At 39.6% G+C, this 8,661-nt stretch overlaps 1 protein-coding gene across 5 annotated transcripts in view; it reads left to right on the top strand.

Annotated features, from left to right (window-relative positions):
* MRPL1 (mitochondrial ribosomal protein L1) overlaps nucleotides 1-8,661 on the top strand; it is an 89,968-nt gene that overhangs the window by 1,043 nt on the left and 80,264 nt on the right. The gene's annotated exons all lie outside the window — the stretch shown is intronic.

Genomic DNA, 8,661 nt, shown 5'->3' with positions numbered 1-8,661 from the left:
TGAGCAGGGAGCCCGATGCAGGACTCGATTCCGGGACTCCAGGATCACGACCTGAGCCAAAGGCAGTCGCTTAACCGACTGGGCCACCTAGGCGCCCTAATTTTTTTTTTTTTTTAAAGATTTTATTTATTTGACAGAGAGAGACACAGCGAGAGAGGGAACACAAGCAGGGGGAGTGGGAGAGGGAGAAGCAGGCTTCCCGCTGAGCGGGGAGCCCTATGCGGGGCTCGATCCCAGGACCCTGGGATCATGACCGGAGCCGAAGGCAGACGCTTAATGACTGAGCCACCCAGGCGCCCCAGTGCTTTTTAATTTTTGTTTGGTGTTTTTGAATGTGCCCGGCTAGCTCAGTCGGTAGAGCATGAGACTCTTAATTTTTGTTTGGTGTTTTTGAAGCACTGATACGTATTGTTATTTAATTAAGGTAGCTTTTTAGGTGGAGGCAGTAGCCAAGGCAGTAGCCAGCATCACTCCCATTTTACGGCGGAATCAACTGATCCTGTTAAAGTATGTGGTAGCAAGTGGCAGGGGCAAAACTGAAGCTTCACTCCTAGGCCAGTGATTTTTTTTTTTTTTAAACTACATCTTAGTTTTCTCTTTGAGCTTCTTACAGGAACGCCTAGTGTTAAGAGAGGATTCTGTGTTTGGGATAGTTGTTTAAAAGAGTGGTGGCAAGAGATCACAGCAGACCCTGATAACTACTAAGTGAGCAAACCAAAAAGTGTATCTTTACTGAAAAGAGACTTATGGTATTTTCTTCATGTATGACAGAAATAACATGATGTTAGACAAGTCAAATAAACCAAAAAGAGAACTGAAGATTATCATTCTCTCCTTGCCACTGTTCTCTTCTCTTGGCTTCTAGGATTCCTGACTCTTGATTTTCTTTTTATCTCACCTGTCATTTCTCACATTTACTTTGCTGGCTCCTCCTCTCCCCAATCTCTTACCTTGGAATGTCTTAGGAGCCAGGATCCCATCTTTCATCTTCATGTCTTTTGTATATAAATTCACTCCTCTTGTGATTTCATCCAAGTCTCCTGGCTTTGACTATTTTCTATATCGTAATGGCTCTCAAATTTGTATCTGCAGTTGGGACCTCTTGTGGACTTTAGATTCTTAAACTCATCTGCCAGTTCTAGATCTCCACTTGTTCATCTCTTTAGCACTTAACACTTGTCTAAAATCAGACTCATCATAGCCTGCAGTTTTCCCCATCTCATTTCAGGGTAACTTCATCCTTTCAGTTGTCTGGGCCAAAACCTCAGAATATCCTCAACTCCCCCTCTTTTTCCCACACTTCACATTAAATGGTTGACAAATCTGATTGGTTTTACCTTCAAAATAAATCCAAAATCTAACTTTTCACTATACTATAGCAACTACCTTGCATGCCGTTACCATTCCTCACCTGGATTTCACTGTATTTTCAACGAGTATGAAATTAGTCCTTTAAGAACTAAGTCATGTTACTCTTGTGCTTGAAACTCTGCAAGGCCTCCCCATTTTTCTTAGTCCTTAGAATGGCCTAGGGGTGTGCTGTCTTTATTGTTATCCACTATTGAGCACTTCAGATGTGGTTAATCTGAATAGAGTATGTCAAATACACATTAGATTTTGAGGACTTAGTACCCAAAAAAGTAAAATATCTGAATTTGTTATGTTGATAACATGTTGAAATGATAATATTTTGGGGTATTAGCTATAATAAAATATGTTAATCTTTTTTTTTTAAGATTATTTATTTGTCAGAGAGACAGTGAGAGCAGGAACACAAGCAGGGGAGTGAGAGAGGGAGAAGCGGGCTTCCTGCCAAGCAGGGAGCCCGATGCGGGGTTCGATCCCAGGACCCTGGGATCATGACCTGAGCCGAAGGCAGTCGCCTAACTGACTGAGCCACCCGGGTGTCCCCCCCCCTATTTTTTTTAAAAAGATTTTATTTATTTATAAATAAACACAGAGACACAGAGACAGACACAGAGAGAGAGATAGTGAGAGCAGGAATACAAGCAGGGGGAGTGGGAGAGGGAGAAGCAGGCTTCCTGCTGATCGGGGAGCCCGATGTGGGACTCGATCCCAGGACCCTGGGATCAGGACCTGAGCCGAAGGCAGATGCTTAACCAACTGAGACGCCCAGGCGTCCCGAAGACTTTATTTTTGTGTTTTCTTTTGTGATTCTTAAATAAGGACATTTTCCTTGTATTTCTGCATGCAAAAGAATATAACATATATAAAGAAAAATGTAAAATTCTGAATACTATTAATCTTAAAGATATAGAACATTATCAATTCTTCAAATGCCCAAGTGCCTTTTTCTTTCATCTCCTTCTTCCCCAGTAGTAAACACTTTGCCTGAATTTCTATTTTATCCGTCCCTTGTTTTTATGTATAGTTTTAATGCACACACATACATACAAATAATATATATCCATACAGTATTGATTAGTTATGCATGTTTTTGAACTTAAAATAATACCAAATAAATTCTTCTGCTACTTACTTTTTTTGCTCAAAATTATGTTTGTGAAATTCATCCATATAACATATAGTTTAGTCATTTTTACACTTCTCTAGCTTTCCATTATAGGAATATACCACAGTTTACCCATTCTACTATAGATAAATGTTTGGGTTCTTTTCTGCAGTTTTACCATTACAAAGATGTTATGATGATGATGATGATGATTTATTTTAATTCCGGTATAGTTGACATACAGTGTTATATTAATGTTTCAGGTGTACAATATAGTGATCTAGCAATTCTAAATATTGCTCAATGCTCATCATGATAATGGTACTCTTAATCCCCTTCACCTATTTCATCCATCCTCCCACCTACTTCCCCTCTGGTAGCCATCTGTTTGTTCTCTATAGTTAACAGTCTGTTTTTTTTTTTTTTTTCTTTTTTTGGTTTGTCTCTTTTTTTCTTTGTTCATTTGTTTTGTTTCTTAAGTTCCACATATGGGTGAAATCATATGGTATTTGTCTTTATCTGGCTGACTTGTTTCACTTGCTGTTACAATTTTTAGATCAATCCATGTTGTTGCAAATGTCAAGATTTCATTCTCTTTTATGGCTGAGTAATATTTCATTGCATGTATATACACACACACACAGACCCCACATCTTTTTTATCCATTGATTGATCGATGGATACTTGGGCTATTTCCAAAATTTGGCTCTTGTAAATAATGCAGCAGTAAACATAGGGGTGTATATATCTTTCCGAATTAGTGTTTTCATATTCTTTGGGTAAATACCCAGTAGTGGAATTAGTGGATCATATGGTAATTCTAATTTTAAATTTTTTTTCTATTTTTTATTTTTTGAGGAACCTCTGCACGGTCTTCAGGGTGCCTACACCAGTTTACATTCACCAGTAGTGCTCGAGGTTTCCTTTGTCTTTGTATTGTTGCCAACACTTCTTTCTTGTGTTGTTGATTTTAGCTATTCTGATAGGTGTGGGTTGCTATCTCATTATAGTTTTGATTTGCATTTCCCTGATGATGAGTGATGTTGAGCATCTTTTCATATGTCTGTTTTATGTCTTTTTTGGAAAATGTCTGTTCATGTCTTCTACCCATTTTTAATTGAATTATTATTGTTGTAGAGTTGTTTAAGTTCTTTATATATTTTGGATACTAACCCTTTATTGGATATGTTATTTGAAAATATCTTCTCCCATTCAGTAGGTCATCTTTTAGTTTTGTTGTTTCTTTTGCTGTGCAGAAGCTTTTTATTTTGATGTAGTCTCAATAGTTTGTTTTTGCTTTTGTTTCTCTTGCCTCAGGAGATATATCTAGAAAAATGTTGCTACAGCTGATGTCAGAGAATCTACTGCCTATTCTATCTGCTAAGATTTTTATGGTTTCGAGTCTCACATTTAGTGTTTTTTTTGTTTTGTTTTATTTATTTATTTTAGATAGTGTGAGCAGGGGAAGAGGCAGTGGGAGAGGGAGAGGAGAGAAAGAAACTCAAGCTGACTCCCCTCTGAGCATGGAGCCTGATGCAGGGCTCAATCCCACGACCATGAGATCATGATCTGAGCTGAAACCAACAGTTGAACATTAAACCAACTGAGCCACCCAGACACCCCTTGCGTTTAGGTTTTTAATCCATTTTGGATTTATTTTTGTGTATGGTATAAGATAGTGGTCCAGTTTCATTCTTTTGCATGTGGCTGTCCAGTTTTCCCAGCACCATTTGTTGAAGAGATTGTCTTTTTTCCATTGCATATTCTTTTTTTCCTTTATTTTTTTTTTAAATGCCTTTTTTTTTTTTTTAAGATTTTATTTATTTGAGAGAGATTTATTTGAGAGAGAGAATGAGATAGAGAGCATGGGAGGGGGGAGGGTCAGAGACAGAGGCAGACTCCCTGCTGAGCAGGGAGCCCGACGTGGGACTCGATCCAGGGACTCCAGGATCATGACCTGAGCCGAAGGCAGTCGCTTAACCAACTGAGCCACCCAGGCGCCCTCCTTTCTTATTTTTTTAAGGTTTTATTTGAGAGAGAGTGCAGAGCGAGAGAGCGAGAGAGAAAGAGCACAAGCAGGAGGGAGGGGCAGAGAGAGAGGGAGAAGCAGGTTCCCCACCAAGCTGGGATCCCCATATGGGGCTCGATCCCAGGACCCTGGGATCATGACCTGAGCCGAAGGCAGACGCTTAACTGACTGAGCCACCCAGGTGCCCCCCATTGCATATTCTTACCTCCTTTGTCAAAGACTAATTGACCATGTAATTATGGGTTTATTTCTGGGCTTTCTATTCTGTTCCATTGATCTATGTGTCAGTTTTTTGTGCCAGGACCATACTGTTTTGATTACTGTGGATTTGTAGTATATCTTGAAATCTGGGATTGTGATACCTCCAGTTTTGTTTTTCTTTTTCAAGATTGCTTTGGCTATTCAGGGTCTTTTGTGGTTCCATACAAATTTTAGGCTTATTTGTTCTAGTTATGTGAAAAATGCTGTTGATATTTCGATAGGGATTTCATTAAATCTGTAGATTGCTTTGGGTAGTATGGACATTTTATTTTATTTTATTTTTAAAGATTTTATTTATTTATTTGAGAGAGAGAGAGAGAATGAGAGAGAGAGTGCATGAGGAGAGGAGGGTCAGAGGGAGAAGCAGACTCCCCGCCGAGCAGGGAGCCTGATGTGGGACTTGATCCAGGGACTCCAGGATCATGACCTGAGCCGAAGGCAGTTGCTTAACCAACTGAGCCACCCAGGCGCCCTAGTATGGACATTTTAACGATATTCTCCCAAACCATAAGCATGGAATATCTTTCCTTTGTTTGTCTCATCTTCAATTTCTTTCTTCAGTGTTTTATTGTTTTCAGAGTACATGTCTTTCATCTCCTAGGTTAAGTTTATTCCTTTGTATTTTATTATTTTTGGTGCAGTTGTAAATGGGATTGCTTTCTTAATTTCTCTTTCTGCTATGTCCTTATTAATGTAAAGAAATGCAGTGGATTTCTGTATATTGATTTGTGTCCTGCAACCTTACTGAATTCATTTAGCAGTTATAGTAGGTTTTTAGTGGAGCCTTTCTTCTTTTCTTTATATAGTATCATTTTATCTGCAAATAATGAAAGTATGACTTCTTCCTTACTGATTTGGATCCTTTTATTTCTTTTTTTTTTTTTTTTTAAAGATTTTATTTATTTATTTGACAGAGACAGAGACAGCGAGAGCAGGAACACAAGCAGGGGGAGTGGGAGAGGGAGAAGCAGGCCTCCCGCTGAGCCGGGAGCCCGATGTGGGACTCCATCCCAGGACCCTGGGATCATGACCTGAGCCGAAGTCAGCCACTTAACCAACTGAGCCACCCAGGCGCCCCGGATCCTTTTATTTCTTACTGTTGTCTGATTTCTGTGGCCATGACTTCTAGTACTATGTTGAATAAAGGTCATGAGAGTGAACATCCTTGTCTTGTTCCTGATCTTAGGGGAAAAGCTCTGTTTTTCCTCATTGAGGATCATGTTAGCTTTGGGTTTTTCATATATGGCATTTATTATGTTGAGGTATGTTCCTTCTAAACCTACTTTGTTGAGGGTTTTTATCTTGAAGGGCTGTCGTACTTTGTCAAATCCTTTTTCTGCATTTATTGAAATGATACTGTGTTTTTTATTCTTTCTTATTTATGTGATGTATCACATTGATTAATTTGAGAATATTGAACCACCCTTGCATCACAGGAATAAACCCCACTTGATTGTGGTAAATGAGTTTTTTAATGTATTATTGGATGCAGTTTACTGATATTTTTGTTGAGGATTTTTGAGTCTATGTTTAGAGATACTGACCTTTAGTTCTCTTTCTTTGTAGTGTCTTTTTCTTGTTTCAGCATCAGGGTAATGCTGGCCTCAATAAATGAATTTGGAAGCTTTCCTTCCTTTTATATTTTTTGGAATAGTTTGATAAGAATAGGTAACTCTTCTTTAAATGTTTGGTAGAATTTATCTGTGAAGCCATCTGGTCCTGGATTTTTGCTTGTTGTTTGGACTTTTGATTACTGATTCACTTTCATTGCTGGTAATCGATCTGTTCATTTTCTGTTTCTTTCTGCAGTCTTGGTAGATTATATGTTTCTAGGAATTTACCTATTTTTTCCAGGCTGTCCAATTGGTTGGCGTATAATTTTTCATAATATTCTCTTATAATGTTTTCTATTTCTGTGGGGTCAGTTGTTATTTCTCCTCATTTCTGATTTTGTTTGAGTCTCTCTCTCGCTGTCTCTCTCTCTTTTGATGAGACTGGCTTAAGGTTTATCAATTTCATTGGTCTTTTCAAAGAACCAGTTCTTGGTTTCATTGATCTGTTCTATTGTTTGTTTGTTTGTTTTTAGTTTCATTTATTTCTGCTCTAGTTTTTATTATTTCCTTCCTTCTACTGGTTTGGGGTTTTGTTTGTCCTTTTTCTAGCTCCTTTAGGTGTGTGGTTAGGTTGTTTATTTGAGATTTTTCTTGCTTCTTGGGATAAACCTGCTATGAACTTTCCTCTTAGAATAGCTTTTGCTGCCTCCCAAAGATTTTGACCACTGCGTTTTCATTTTCATTTGCATGTATTCTTTGATTTCCTGTTTGATTTCTTGGCGACCCATTCATTGTTTAGTAGCATGTTATTTAACCTTCACGTATTTTTGTTTTTTCCAGATTATTTTCTTGTGGTTGATTTCTAGTTTCATAGTGTTGAGTGAGACTTGTTTTGTGACTTAATATATGATCTGTTCTGTAGAATGTTCCATGTGCGCTTGGGAAGAAGGTATATTATTCTGTTCTGTTCTGAATATATCTGTTAGATACATCTTGTCCAGTGTGTCATTCAAAGCTACTGTTTCTTTGTTGATTTTCTGTTTGGATGATCTATCCATTGATATAAGTGGGGTGTTAAAATCTCCTAGTATTATTGTGTTACTATGGATTATTCCCTTTATGTTTGTTATTAGCTGCTTTATATATTGGGTGATCCCATGTTGGGTGCATAAATATTTACAATTGTTATATCTTCTTGTTTTGTTTTTCCCCTTGTGATTATATGGTGTCCTTCTTTTTCTCTTGTTACAGTCTTTATTTTAAAGTCAATTTTGTCCATTATAAGTATTGCTACCATGGCTTTCCTTTCACTTTCATTTACATGATAAATGCTTTTCCATCCCTTCACTTTCAACCTGCATGTGTCTGTCTTTTTAATTAATTAATTATTTTAAAAGATTTTATTTATTTATTTGTCAGAGAGAGAGAGAGAAACAGTGAGCACAAGCAGGGTGAGGGGCAGAGGGGCAGAGGGAGAAGCAGACTCCCCGCTGAGCAGGGAGCCCAATGCGGGACTCGATCCCGGGACCCCAGGATCATGACCTGAGCTGAAGGCAACTGCTTAACCAACTGAGCATTGTCCCCTGTTCATCGGAATCTGGCACTTCAGGCGTGTCTCCTGTGAGTGTTGCATGTGCCCTGTTGTTGTGGCTGAGCCATGTTTGCCTTCAGTCCAGTCATCTGCAGTGGCTCTCTTTGCCTATTGTGGGCAGGGTTTGGTCCCTGTGTTGTTAGTGGACTGGTCTGGGGACACCTTGGGCTTAAGTTGAGTCAGACCAGGCATTTGCCAGAGATGCAGGAGCACCTAACTGCAGGTGAATGTGGAGGCAGGGTGCTTGGTGCCAGCAAGGTCCAAGCTGACAGGACTGGACCTCCAGCCTGGGAGACTGAGGCAGGTTGTGTTGGAGGGGGCAGATCTACAGAAGTGCTCTGGGTTGGGATGCATGGTGTTAGCAAGGTTTACGTGGGTCTGTTGTGAGAGGAGACCTGGATCAGAGGCCTGGCTGGAGGGGGCATGTCAGCTGGAAAACGGGGGTGAGGGGGTGGGCGTGGGGATGGCGGCAGGGTCAGGGAGAGTGCACTGTTAGCAAGTTAGGTAGCAGGTGTTGGTGCTGCACTGGTTGCCAAAGATAATAGTGTGTTTATGCTGGGGGTGAGTCATGAGAATGGTACCTGCTAGTAATTTTGTTCCTGGAGAGGTCTCCCAAAGATCCCTGCCTCTCCAGCACATGCTCTGAGATTGGTATAAACAAATCTCCCTCTTGTACACCCCAGGCATTTTTCAAACTGCTGCTCTTGTGCTGTATCTGCATGGGGGCTGTTTGTTTTGCTGTTTCTTTAAGGGT

This window comes from Mirounga leonina, unplaced genomic scaffold, assembly GCF_011800145.1.
Source record: "Mirounga leonina isolate KUSES-001 unplaced genomic scaffold, KU_Mleo_1.0 Mir_129, whole genome shotgun sequence".
Classification (NCBI taxonomy): Eukaryota; Metazoa; Chordata; class Mammalia; order Carnivora; family Phocidae; genus Mirounga; species Mirounga leonina.
This window is presented reverse-complemented; position numbering and strand designations above follow the sequence as displayed.